This window comes from Cricetulus griseus, chromosome 3 (genome assembly GCF_003668045.3).
Source record: "Cricetulus griseus strain 17A/GY chromosome 3, alternate assembly CriGri-PICRH-1.0, whole genome shotgun sequence".
NCBI lineage: Eukaryota > Metazoa > Chordata > Mammalia > Rodentia > Cricetidae > Cricetulus > Cricetulus griseus.
Window position 1 is genome coordinate 161,138,263 of NC_048596.1, and position 14,593 is coordinate 161,152,855.

The window sequence follows — 14,593 nt, forward strand, 5'->3', positions numbered from 1 at the left end:
CCCAGCACCCACATGGCAGCTCACAACCTTCTGTAAACTCCAATTCCAGGGAATCTGATGCTCTCTACCAGGCTCCACTGGCAGCAGGCATCCGTGTGGTGCACAGACATACATGCAGGCGAAATACCCATACACATAAAACAAAATAATTTAAAAAAATTTAAAGACCTGATACTTTGAAACTGCTAGAGGAAAATTTAAGAACATTCTTTGACATATAGGCACAGCCGTGGACTTTCTGAGAAGGACTTCACAAACACTGAAATACAGGCCAGCGATTGACAACGGGATATCAGGAAACCAAAAGCTTCTATACAACAAAGGAAACAGCCAGCCCAACCTGATGGCACTGTGTCACTGCCTGGTCTAACCCAGTCAAAAGTGACACTTCCGCCAGAGTGTTCAGACCGTGTAATAATTTACACATAACTCCCCTGTGATGCCAAAGAAATGTAATATGGTACCAGGCATCCCTTAAGGGTCCTGACCTTTGCTCGGAATGTCTGTGAGATCCTAGTGGCCTGCAGGTGAGATAAGAATAGGGTAATGGCGTTCTTGCTGTGAGGAATTTAACCACTTGTTTCTGCTTTTGTAAACTTTATTTGTCACTGTGGGACTGGGATGAAGTGGTCATTTCATTACTATACAATGGGATAGAGAAACAACTGAGAGGAATAAAACAATTTTCTTGCCCAGCTGTGGATTCCATAGATAATTGTAATGTACAAATTTGATACCCACCTTTGTAAACCCTCCTTGTTGTAGTCCCCTTCCTCCCTCCCTTTAGTCCTCTTCTTCCCTCCTGTTAGTCCCCTTCCTCACATCATGCTTGGGCTCTAAGGCTGCTGTCCTTCTGCCAGCAGTAAGAATAAATACATTTAATCTAAATTTGAATTGAGGCTAAGTCTTCCGTTTTCCCCAGTGGATTCAAACACCTCAACAACTTCCTCTAGTCCATTGTCAGGAATATAAATGACATTAAAATCTGGTATGGGCCGTGCGTTGGTGGCAGACATCTTTAATCCCAGCACTTGGGAGGCAGAGGCAGGTAGATCTCTGTGAGTTCAAGGCCAGCCTGGTCTACAAGAGCTAGTTCCAGGACAGCCTCCAAAGCCACAGAAAAACCCTGCCTCGAAAAAAAAAAAAAAATGTGGTATGGCTGTGGGGGAGGGGAATCCTTATACCCTGTAAGTGGGGATTTAAATAGTTATAACCATTTTGGAAATCAGTATAGAGGGTTCTCAAAAAACAAAAACAAACAAACAAACAAACAAAAAAACTAGAAGTAGAACTAACAGATGGGCCATTCCTGGGCATATTCCCAAAGGACTATCCATCCTATTACACCTACACGGTGGTAACTATGGAGATACTACACACCCACATTCGTTGCTGCCCCACCACAACAGCCAGGAAATGGAACCAACAGATGAGTGAGCTGGGAAAACGTGACGCATATGTACAATGGAATTTTATTCAGCCATAAATGAAAATGAAATTATTAAACTTAGAGTAAAGGGACTGAAGCTGGGGAAAGGTCTGTTGAAGGAAGTCACATGGGCCTAGCCTAGACCAGCAAATGCAGCTTCTTCTCTCTCATGGACTCTAGCTCTGAATTTTTAGAGATTTATTCATCTGCTTATTTCTAGATTCAAATGTCTGTACAGACATGGAAGGAAGAAAGGGGCCATGGTATGTGTGCTGGGGGACTTAGATGGTAGAATATATGTGTGTAGAGGAGGTGCTGGGCGTGACAAGGTTTAAACATGGGCGTCGGTGTGTGGTGGGGAAGAAAATGAGCCTCGGGGTAGGCTTATTTCACAAAATTAAGGCTTTGTGAAGAACCTACATGGAAAACCACTTCTTTATAAGCTAACTTAAAAACATAATTTAAAAACAGACTTCGAACAGTCCCTGGAGTGGGTGGTGCTGATCCCAGAAGCAAGGATTTGCTGTCTGTCCCGCCTTTTCCTCTAAACAGAACTGTTTCTTCCAGGACAGAAGGGAAAGATCGCAGAAAGCTGCTTGTCAGGAAAAATAAAACTCGCAAGATTCTCTATCCAGCACTATAAAAAGCAGTGAACACGTGCTACCAAACCGAAAAGAAAAGAGATATTTGGACCACCAAGCTCCCTGCAAGATGCACAGAGAGTGCCAAGGCAGTAGGTTTGGGAGTCACCCACATTGGGAGTGGGGGTAGCAGAGGGCTGGCCTTCTGGTGCTGCAGATGTTGTAACCCCTCACCCCTCAGACTCCTGTTACTAACTACTCCATTAAAAAACAACAAAAACAAAAAAAATAAATAAATAAAAAAGCAAAAAAACTCATTACTGCATCAGCGCCACCAACTGGGAACCAAGGGTTCAAACCCATGAGCCTCTGGACCACCACAGAGAGCAAGGCCATTTTAGGCCCTCTAACTGTTAGGGCCCATGAGAAGTCCCACAAAAGACCACCAGACATGTGTGCAACTGTCCCGCGCGCTGTATTTTCTCGCCGGCAAGAAATACACGCAGGACACTCGGATCCTTCTGCAGACAAGCTTTAATGCATCTTGAGAGTTGGGGAGAGCATAAGCTTACCAGAGCGGAGACTCTGAACTAAGAAACCCATCCCTTAAAAAGGCTGGCAAGCAGCCGCCTGGGACGTGTTACCCTATGAATGGCTTCAGCTCCTCAGGCCAAATGAGCCACGGGATAGGCAGAGATCAAAGGAATGGAGATTACCCAGCGCCTGTGAAGTAATTTACATCTTGGTGTCTTTAGGCACCATTATTGTAATGGAGAATGCAGGAAACGGCCCCCTACATGCAACCAGCAAGAACATTTATTTACTATACCAGCATATGCAAAATCATTTATCTGTACAAAATGGCAACGACCCTGAGTAGGGTGTGCAATCTCCTTTAAGCACAGCTAAAGGGCGTTCCAGGGACAGTTAGGTTATCCTATCTATGATTGGCTAAGCATGCGGCAGTTACATTAGTGCGTTTCTGATTGGCTAAGGCTAACATGGGCTGGCTAGGGCTACAATTTTTTCCATCTTTGGGCATGCTTGGACAGTTCACAGGATATGTGTCTATTTGGTTATTGCCTTGAGCTACTGCGAGGGGCTTGGCTCAGGCCTTGTCTGTGTTCTCTCCCTTGGCCCTTTACTGGGAAAGACACCTGTTTGTCCCTCTCAGAGAATTGAAACCTAAATTCAGTTGTATGAAAGTGCGAGAGTTTAACCCCTTCACTGACCACATTGGTATAGTCCTCCAAGTATGTTAGTGAACTCCTGGAAGGCCAGTTACAGCAGTCTTGAAGAACAACTCATGCTTTAAAATTTAGCTAATTTAACATTTAGATAAAGTTTGGCAGATTTTTTTTTTAATAAACCTGATTTAAGAATCAGTTTTCCGAGCGGTGGTGGCACATACCTTTAATCCCAGCACTCGGGAGGCAGAGGCAGAGGCAGGCAGATCTCTGTGAGTTCGAGAACAACCTGGTCTACAGAACGAGTTCCAGGACAGTCTCCATAGCCAAAAACAAAACAAAGCCGGGCGTTGGTGGTGCACGCTTTTAATCCCAGCAATCGGGAGGCAGAGGCAGGCGGATCTCTGTGAGTTCGAGGCCAGTCTGGTCTCCAGAGCGAGTGCCAGGATAGGCTCCAAAGCTACACAGAGAAACCCTGTCTCGAAAAACAAAACAAAACAAAACAACAAAAAACACTTTGTTGTTGTTGTTTTAATTAGAAGCCTCATACACCTTGTAGCGACTATAAACATTTATTGTGAAATAAGGTTTTTTTGTTTTGTTTTGTTTTGTTTTGTTTTGTTTTGTTTTGTTTTAGATTGTAGGAGCAGCCGACTCTAGAGAGTCACCTCTGAGGTGAGGGCAATTGTCTCAGAGGGTGAAGTTGCCCTGGAACAGAAGCTCCTGTGTCCTGGAGGCAGTCTACTAACCCAAGCAATAGGAACGGTTTAAATTGCTAGTGGAGCCCGAGAGAGGGGGCAATGAAGAGCCTCTAAGACGCTGCCTGAAATTTTTTTAAAAACTTTTCTTACACTATGAATCAAAAGGCCTTTGGACTAACTTTGTACTTTCAGTTAAGATGCTCACTGATGTCAGGTACAAAGGAAACTCCGGCTCCCCAAACCTAAAAAGACTGTCCAAATAGCCAAAAATGAGCTCAAGCTGGACTATAGGAAGATTTCTGGGGCTTAGATAAAGGCCAGCATTCCTCAGAACTTGTGAAACCGGTTCCCATCTACCAAAATATGTCCCCTACCTCTGGCAGAAGGGTCATATGGCTGCCTGTGGCACCTATCAGCATATCAAGCCCATGCTGGCCTCCAGGCTCTCACAGGTACCTGTTACATATTTCAAAGTCCATCTTAGTCCTTCTCACCTGCTCTCTACCCTAAACTAAACCGCCTAGAAACTCATTCTTCTTATAGCCCTGCTATTCTCAGTATGTTTCTCTCTCTCTCTCTCTCTCTCTCTCTCTCTCTTCTTTCACTGTGTTTTCTCTATTCTCTATCCCCTGATATTCTCCCTTGTTATTTGGGTTTTTTTGAGGCAGGGTTTCTCTGTGTAGCCCTAGTTGTCCTAGAACTCTCTCTCTGTAGACCAGGCTGGCTTTGAACTCACTGAGAATCACTTGCCTCTGGCTTCCAAGTGCTGAGGTTAAAGGTATGCGCCACTACCGCCTGGCTGAGAAACCCTGTCTTGAAAAACAAAACAAAACAACTTTTTCAAAGAAACCAATAGCAATTAGTCCAAAAAGGATTTACAATGTCTAGTACCCAAAGGTGTACCAACTGACAAAAAGCAATTTTATATCCTTTTATTTTTGTTACCCATGGCTACCACACAAATGAAATGAAATCAATAATTTCTCTTTAAAAATCATTGAAATCTTTGTATTTAATGTAAAAAAAAATGTTTTTGAGGCAGGGTCTCACAATGTAGCCCTTATTGGCCCTGAACTCACAGAGATCTACCTGCCTTTGCCTCCCAAGTACTACGATTAAAGGCCTTGTTCCAATAGCAAATTTTATAACCTAATGAGACTTTTATCTATGACCTTAATGATCTTGTTTTATATAAACAAGTAATATTTTAAGATTTTATAGAACCAAAGACACCATTTTTGACAGGCCTGAAGAAGGTAAAGTACATCAGTTTATAGGCACATACTTTATGACCTTTTAGTACATCTTCAAAACACTTGTATTTATAACACACACACAATTCTAAGTATGGCAAAACTTTTAAAAAACTAAAATTTAATTTCAGCATGCAGGAAAGAATTCATGAAAAGAGAAATCTATGTTGTTACAAATTTATTACTCAGGTGTCTGGGGAATTTTAAGGGAACACTGTAATGCTGCATGCTATCATAAAAGTGATTACACAGAAACACATGTGCACACACATTACACAGTTATATCAGTGAGGAGAAAAGTTCGCATCTCTGTCTTTGGAGGGAATAAGTTTAATTCTGATGGCATTGAGAAGATTGTCTTTTGTTTATGTTAGTCTGCCTTGAGTCCTGTAAAGTGGTTGTGTCAGGGGTAGATTCCTGAGGCCTCAGTTATTTGACATCAGAAGGCAGTGTTCCATGCTGGAGCAATGGCTCAGGGTTTAGAGTACTTGTTCTTGCAGAGGACCTGTGTTCAATTACAGCACCCACATGGCAGCTCACAATCATCTGTAATTCTAGTTCCGGGGATCCAAAGCCCTCTTCTGACCTTCATGGGCACTGCACATGACATACATACAAACATTCGTACAAACAAAACACCCCGTACATATAAAATAAAAATAATTTTTGTTTTTCAAGAAGGTGTTTCTCTGTGTATCCCTGGCTGTTCTGGAACTTAATTTGTAGACCAGGCTAGCCTTGAACTCACAAGAGATCTGCCTGCCTCTGCCCTCTGAGTGCTGGGATTAAAGGTATGTGCCACCAGGCCTGGCTAAAAATAAATATTTTTAAAAGTTTAAATAGTTGCATCTATTGAACCTGAGATTCTTGTATTATTGACAGTTTGGAATATGACATTGGGGGTTTCTGTTGCTCTGGCTAAGTCAGCTTACAGTGAGAGAGTTTATTGGGGCTTGCAGTTTCAGAGGGTTAGATTCCACGATGATGAAGCAAAGGCAGAGTGGTACTAGTAGGAAGCTGAGGGATCACATCTTAAACCATAAACATCGAACAGAAAGAACACACTGAGAATGATACAAAGTGTTTAAAAATCTCAAAGCCTTCCCTCAGTGACATACTTCCTCCAAGGCCACACCACCTAAACCCACCCAACAGTGCTGCCACCTGGGAACTGAGTACTCAAACATCTGAGCCCATGGAGCACATTCTTATTTAAACCACTACAGGAAGTTTTAAGAATAGAAAGAAAAAACTGAGCAGTAAATCTGGTGTGAGGAGAACGGTTTTACTCGCATAGGAAAGTGGTAGGGAAGTGAGAACCAGGTGTAAAATGGAGGCAGAGTTGGGGAGAAGTCAATTATATTGGTGAGCCTTGGTTTACAGTTTGAGCAATGGGTGAATTCACAGGTCAACACAGTGAACAGTGAGCATAGGATTAGAACTCAGGGGTTTGTCAGGGTGATGGGAAGGGAAAGTTCTGCAAAGGGCAGGCACCCAGAAGTAGGACAAAGAGCTGGGTAAAGGGGGCGGGACATAAAAACAAAAGCAATAGGGCAAAGCCTGGAGGGGCCACCAGAGCCCCAACAATGGAGCAAAGCCGAGGAGCCACCAGAACCCTGGTAAACTATAAGGTTGCTGAGGGAAGGGAATTGGGCTGGGGGGAGGGGAGACACGACAGCTGTAGATGGGCTTAACCTGAGCAGCTGGGAGGCAGGTGTAGCAGAGGAAGAGTTCATGACAGGACAGGCACCTCAGGAGGGTTAGAGACTTACCTTTTAGAGGCAGTTGTGAGGAAGGCATCAGAGAGTAAAGGCCTTTAAAATAGTTGTTACGATTTCCTAATGTTAATCCCATTGAATGGCTCCTGAGTTTAGGTCATAAGAATGTTAACTTATATACAGAGGAAGACAGTAGATTGCGAATCAAAACACTAAGAGAGCCCAAGATAATTTTGGCTTTGGACCTGTAACATTTTAACTACAGTTATTGTTGAAGTTTATACATGATGAAGTATTGACTGATGTAGCATGGAAGTATTATAGTTTTTGGGTGAATGACACCATGGAGGTCATCAAATACAAATATATGATGAAAGGTGGAAATAAGGGAGCCAAGGAGAAATGGGGTGATCCATTTTCTTTCTTTCTCTTTCCTCTTTCTTTGTTTCTTCCTTTCTTTCTTTCTTTCTTTCTTTGTTTCTTCTTTTCTTTCTTTTTTGGTTTTGTTTTTTTAGGATAGGGTTTCTCTGTGTAGCTTTGACTGTCCTGGGACCTGTAAACCAGGCTGGCCTTGAACTCATGGTCATTTGCCTGCCTCTGCCTCTCCAGTCCTGGGATTAAAGACATGCACCACTACCACCTGGCTGACTGATCCATTTTCAAAGAAAGATTGGTCATGATGTGAAAGTTCTGGTCATATTCAATGTTAGAAACATTGGAAGAACACTAGTCATAAGGACTCAGAGGCTGTGTCTGATAGCCTCAAGGGCCATGTGTGTGAAGTGAGCCTTGCACTACTACAGAATGGTGAAACTACATTTACAAAATTCAGGCTAATTATTGAGGATTTTCTACTCAAAACAGTAGTGATTAACTTCTATGATCTGGCTCCTATGAGGACAAAATATGTTCCATGGTTAAAAAATGACAGACCAATGCCTAACGCTCAGGTCCACTGGAAGAACATAGTGAAACTCATGACCTGAGAACTACATTCAAAGGACTTGAAAGAAGTGGTTAATAAACTAATTCTGGACAGCACAGGGAAAGACATAAAAAAGGCTTGCCAATCTACTTATCTTCTTCATGATGTATAGGATGTATAAAGGGTTGAATGAGATGTCCCATATTCTTGGATATTTGAATATTCACTCGCTCCTCAGTTGGTGGTCCTGTTTGGGTAAACTTAGGAGTTGTGACCTTGCTGTAGGAAATATGCCACTACTTGGGGCAGGCCTTGAGGTTTCAAAGCTTCTCTATGCTTCCTGTTTGTGACTGGAGATGTGAGCCCTCAGCTCTCAGCTGCTCCAGGCACCACACCAGCCTGCTGTCATACTTTCTCATCGTCAGGGTGAGAGACTTAGCCCCCTGGAACCATAAGTCAACAACAGACCCTCACGAAATTTTATCACAACTATACATGTCTTTGTTAGAAAAGTAAAAGTGCTGAAGAGGCCTAAGTTTGGGTTGGAAAAACTCATGGAGCTTCATGGCACACATGGTAGTTCTGGAAAAGTTGCAACTGGGGAGATGCATGCTCAAGTTGACTAACATGGATATCAACCACCAAGCCAGCAATCAGTGTAAAATCCAGATTTAATTTCCTTTTATAACCTATGAGAAAACAGAAACAGTGCTTGGAGAAGTCTAGTCACAGGCTTTAAATACCTCCTTTAGTAAGAGAATAAAACAAAATCCTTGTTTTTGTAAACACTACCAAGGTTCTGCAAACATTAATCAGAAATCAGCACTTTAAAAATCTTGTAAGTAGAGAATCAGGACTCAGTTTTATCTGAATGTAACATAATTTTACTTTAGGGTTCATAATTAAGTTAGAACTATATCATAACCATTTTTAATAATTCTCTTATCTGGGCATGGTGGTACATTTCTTTGATCCCAGCACTAAGGGGGCAGAGGCAGACAGCTGTGAGTTTGAGACCACAGTTTGAGTTGTCTACAGAGTGATTTTCAGGACAGCCAATGGCTATAAAGACAGATCCTGTCTCAAAAACAATTTTTTTTTTAAATTTTTATCAATGATATACTTCATGTTTGTGGTGGTTTGGAAGAAAATGGCCCTCAAAGGGAGTGGTACTATTAGGAAATGTGACCTACTTGTTGAAGTAGGTGTGGCCTTGTTGGAAAAAGTGTGTCGCTGTGAGGACAGGTTTCAGATCTCTGCTCAAGCTTTGCTCAGTGGGACACTCAGTCCATTTCCTGTTGCCTGCAAGTCAACATGTAGAACTCTCAGCTCCTTATCCAGCACCGTGTCTGCCCGAACCGCCATGGCGAGAATGGACTAAACTTTCTGAAACTGCAAGCCAACGCCAATTAAATGTTTTTCTTTATAAGAGTTGCCATGTCATGATGTTTCTTCACAGCAACAGAAACCCTAACTGAAAGAATTAAAAAGAGGTGAAGTGGGTACCTGTCAAGATATGCCACTGAGCAAGCATGCCACCTGCAACAGAGATGGTGGAAGACCATATAGAATTGGGAGATGAGAGGCAGGCGAACAGACAGAGAAGCATAGAGAACATGGAAGAGACAAGAGAAGAGAGGCCAGAGGGGAAGGAGAAGGGTGAACTGTGCCTGGAGGGTGCCTTTAAGGGATGCCATGTCCCATAGCTGATGGTGGGAGGCAGATGTAACTGCTTTGACGGCAAAAGCAGGCTGCTGCTGTGGTGGAAACTAACATCAAGACAATATTTTATGTCTTTTTTAATTTAATAGCTAATTTTGCTTATAAGATTTAAAAAACCGGGCATTGGTGGCACACGCCTTTAATCCCAGCACTCAGGAGGCAGAGGCAGGTGGATCTCTGTGAGTTCGAGACCAGCCTGGTCTACAAGAGCTAGTTCCAGGACAGCCTCCAAAGCCACAGAGAAATCCTGTCTCGAAAAACCAAAATAAATAAATAAATAAATAAATAAATAATAAAAAAAACAATATTTTAATTTGAAACAACCTATTAGAGTTGGCATAGTAGTAGCACACGCCTTTAATCCCAGCACTCAGCAGGAGAGGCAGGCAGATTTCTGAGTTTGAGGTCAGCCTGGTCTACAGAGTGAGTTCCAAAACAGCCAGGGCTACTCAGAGAAACCCTGTCTCAAAAAAAAAAAAATTAAAATTGAAAATCACATTAAGGGGCTGGAGAGATGGCTCAGAGGATAAGAGCACTGCCTGCTCTTCCAGAGGTCCTGAGTTCAATTCCCAGCAACCACATGGTGGCTCACAATTCTCTGTAATGAGATCTGGTGTCCTCTCTGACCTGCAGGGACACATGTAGGCAGAACATTGTAAAAATAATAAAAAAATAAATCTTTAAAAATAAATAAATAAATAAAAATAAAATAAAATTAAAACTAACATATTTGAAACACAGAAAAAGCACTCATTGTATTCCAACTGTTTAACACTCAAAGATAGACAGAACATGGAAATCATTTTAAATATGATGAAAATAAGAAACTTACACAGTTTTCAAAAATTAAATCACCTATCCAGGTGGAGCACACCATTAATTCCAGCACTGAGGAATCAGAGACAGGTGTATCTCTGTGAGTTAAAGACCAGCTTGGTCTACACAGGTCATTCAGGGCTACATAGTGGACCTTGTATAAAAAAAAAAAAATTAAAAATATATATATATATATATATATATATATATATATATATATATATTTCTCACACACATTTAAATCCCCATCCATATATACCTGTGAACATTCACACATCTTAAAATCTATCACCTTTTTTGTGGTTACCTAAAAGCTGTTGCGGGAGGCACCAGGGAGCAAGGGTGGGGGCAGAAGAAGCAGGTATGACAGAAGACGTCTTGGTAAACCATTTGGAATTCTGTGGACTGAATATAAATGAGCCTTTAAAAAATGTAATGAGGCAGAGCTAGGCGGTAAGAATGCTAAAGACAGCAAGAGTGGGAGTGGCCTTTCTATTTTCGAAGAGCTGAAGGTTTGGTACTGGTTTTTATCTAAGAGGCTGGCTGGGAGAGGTGGAGTGGGTTAGCAGGTTTTGCTGGGAAGGAAGCTCTACAGGGCAGCAGTTGTCCTCAGCCAGCAGAAGAGAAGGGATTTTTTTTTTTTTTCTGGAGAAGTCGATCTCTAGTTGTGGAAAGGCAGCATACAATTATGTGAGAAGGCAGCGTTTGTGTATGGTGTGTGGTGAGAGAAAGCACATGACCACAGCAAATCAGGAGGGGATTCAATAGATGTGGGAAACGGGAAGGATTTTTATGGTGAGCAGGAACCTGAAAGGCAAAGCAGCCTGAATGAAGGGAGTAGAAGCAGAGATGGAGAAAGGTTTGGAGCAGGAGCCTCAGGTTTATTCCTTTGCATTAATGAGGTTCTTTGGAATCTAGAAGTCAAATGTGTCACCCTCTGCCCCATGATAACGGTTGTGGAGGGGCATTCAGGCCAGGCCACATGTCTTAGGGTTTCTGTTGCTGTGATAAAACACCATGACCTAGAGCAGCTTGAGGAGGAAAAAAAGGGCTTATTTTATCTCACACTTCAGGGTCACTCTTCATCACTCAGGGCAGTCGGGGTCAGAAACTTGAGCAGGGCTGGAAACTGGAGGCAGAAACTGAAGCAGAAACCATGGAGGAAGACTGCTTGCTGACTTGCTCTCCACAGTTTGCTCAGTCTGCTTTCCTACAGCACCCAGGACCACCTGTCTCTGAGTGACACAACCCAAGTAGAGGACCCTCCCACATCAATCATTAATCAAGAAAATGCCCTACAGATTTGCCTACAGGCTATCTGATGGAGGCATTCTCTGGATTGAGGGGCCTCTTTCCAGACAACCCCGGACTGGTGCCAAGTTGGCACAGCATGTTATAAGAAACAGTTGTTAGGAGGCATGACAAAAGCCACTTACCCGTGGCTGGAGGGGTGAGAAAGATCTTTCCTGATGGAAAACAGGCCGAAAGGAAGAGGTATCGCCCAGTCAATGGTGCTGTTCAGTAGACAGACCTAACAAGAAAGAGAGAGACTCCTCTACTACTCTCAAGGGAGACCAACAGTTCTCTACCAGGTGCCAGGGGTTTGGAGAAGTCCCTCTGGAAGACAACCAGAAAGGAATGGTTTCTGGATAAGGGAGAAGAAAAATATTGTCTCAAAATGCACCCAATGCTGAATGAGCCAGTGCTTGAAAGTGGGTTAAAGGAAGTCCATGAACGCCTGAATAAAGAATTAACAGATATTTTGGGGGTTAGCTCTCACACAGTGATGGTAAATAACCACCATGGTCTTCTGCTCCTGAAAGCACAGTGTCCACCCTGCAGGATGCTCTGACCACAAGCCAAGAGAGAGAACTCCAGCAAGTGCCTTTTCTTCCTTATAAGGGGTCATGTCTGGACACTGAAGCCACACCCTAAGGTGTGGCCATTACCTCAAGTCTATTGGCAGAACAAGATGCTACTGCAAATGCTGGATGCCAGGAGCACAATAGATAGATAGATGGTCTCTGTCAGACTCTCAAGAGGAAAGAGGGGACAAGGAGTTGTAGAAGGGGAGAAAGGAGTGGAGGAGAACCCCCATGGAGAGCCTTCACCCCTACTTCCCATCTGGGATACCAAGTGAAATATTAATGAGAAGGGATTGAGTGACCGAGACAGTGCAAGCCTTTATTGGGGGAAAGCCTGCAGAGGGAGCCCCTGAAGATCAGAGGCGACTGTCCACTTAAAGCTGAAGCAATTATAGAGTAGGAGGGTAGGGGTGGGGAAGTAGGTTCCACCCACAGCTGGCCATTGCAAGGGGTAACCAGTAAGCAGTCAGCTAAAGAATGTGAGGTAATAACCATCATTCCTGGCTGGCCATTACTCAGGGTCCTCAGGGCAGGGAAGGTAAGAAACTAGAGTAATAAGGTAATTGACTTCAAAAGGAACCAAATGACCATAGCTACGGGAATTGTCATAGTTCAACCCAAACGGAGAAGCTTTACAAACTGATGTGGCTGTGGCTAGCAGTGTGGACTTGATCTGAAGTTCATATCTCATTGAATCTGGAAGTCAAATGTGTAATTGTGACTCGCCCTAAGAGTGGAGAAGTAATAGACCACGGGTGAACCTACTACTGTTACCTGCTAAATGGACTTGTTAGCAAAGTTCCTCTTAAATACTTATGTTTACATCCACAGACTAGTGCCGTCCTTACACTCCATCAAAGTTTCTGTTTACGGTGAACAGCAGTTGATGTGTCTAACAATGATTATAATTGCTCAGCATTAAAAAGCCTCCCAACACCACTCCTTCCAGTGCTCAGGGACATAGCAGAAGAGGCAGCAGAAAGCATGTAACAGCCAATGGTAAGGGGAGGGCCATGAAATGCTGTCTCGTAGCCATGACTGAGGCTTGACTCTCATGAACAGCGGCAATTACATAAGGCCTACCCAAGACTGAGCCAGTGAACAGTCAGTCATAGAAGGGGACGGGCTCGTGGATCCTGTCTAGAGGAATGGACTGGAGTCAAGGGCTGCTGTAGGAGATGAATTCACCTTTCCATGGATAACTTCACACCTTTGCCCACTCAAGTGGTCCTGGTTAAATCTAGAGAGCCAAAAGGCAAAGGCAAAATCCCAGCACAGAGAAGGATCGTTGGCACAGAGTCCCACCCTAGCCAAGAAGCTCTCTGCGATAGATAACTGCTGGGAAAAGGAAATTGGTTTTCTTCAATGGAGTGACATTGGGTGTATGGACCACATTTCAGGGTGTGCCCCATGCTCAGGCGGGAGTAGTTGGCCAACACTAAACAGATCCTGTGCTCTTTGTGTGATCTTTTCTGTGTATGTGTGTGTGTTTTATGGTTTGATTTTTTTGTCCATTTTTGTGTTTTTGTTTGTTTTGATTTTTGGTGTGGGTTTTTATCATCTTTATTTATTTATTTTGAGAGAGAGAGAACATAAACTCGAGTAGGTAGAGAGATGGGGAAGATCTTGGAGGAGTTGAGAAAGGGGAAAGAATATGTTTAAAATATATTGTATGAAAAAAATTCTCAGCCACAAGTGGTGGTGCATGCCTTTAATTCCAGCATGTGGGAAGCAGAGGCAGGAGGATCTCTGAGTTCGAAGCCAGCCTGGTCTGCAGAGTGAGTTCCAGGACAGCCAGGGCTATATAGAGAAGCCCTCCCTGAAAGGTTCAGGCATTACGCTGGCCTGCCCCTGTTACCTGGCAGAATCCACTCAGGCAGTACCCTGGTCAGCCCAGGGCTCCATGGGAACTGAGTCTGCACACAGGTGTAGAGTGAAGGGACCAGCCCCCATTTCGGCAGCCATGACAGTAACATGTGCTCGCTATGACCTTGCCTTGGTCACTAAGAGATCAGATGCCTGCCTCGTGGCAAGGAGCCAATCAGAAGTTAGCTGGTGGCGCTATGCTTTACGGCTCTGGGTGTACTTTACGGACAAGTGCACAGCAATGACACACAGAGCATAGCAACCACCCTGGGAGGGCCTATGGGCCATAAAAACCAGTTGGCCAATCAACACAGGGCAAGCCCTCCAAGCCTGGAGGTACACCAATCCTGAGCCTGTGCATACCCCTAGACACTCCCCTTACGCTGCCCTACAAGATCTCTCGGCAGCCAGTTCAAGCTGTCTTTCCTAGCCATCCGCCATGGTGGGTGGATGAAAGACCCAAACTAACATGGGGTTAGCTTGTTAAACAACAAAGCCTCATGCAATTTGCATCAAGCTTTCGAATCTGC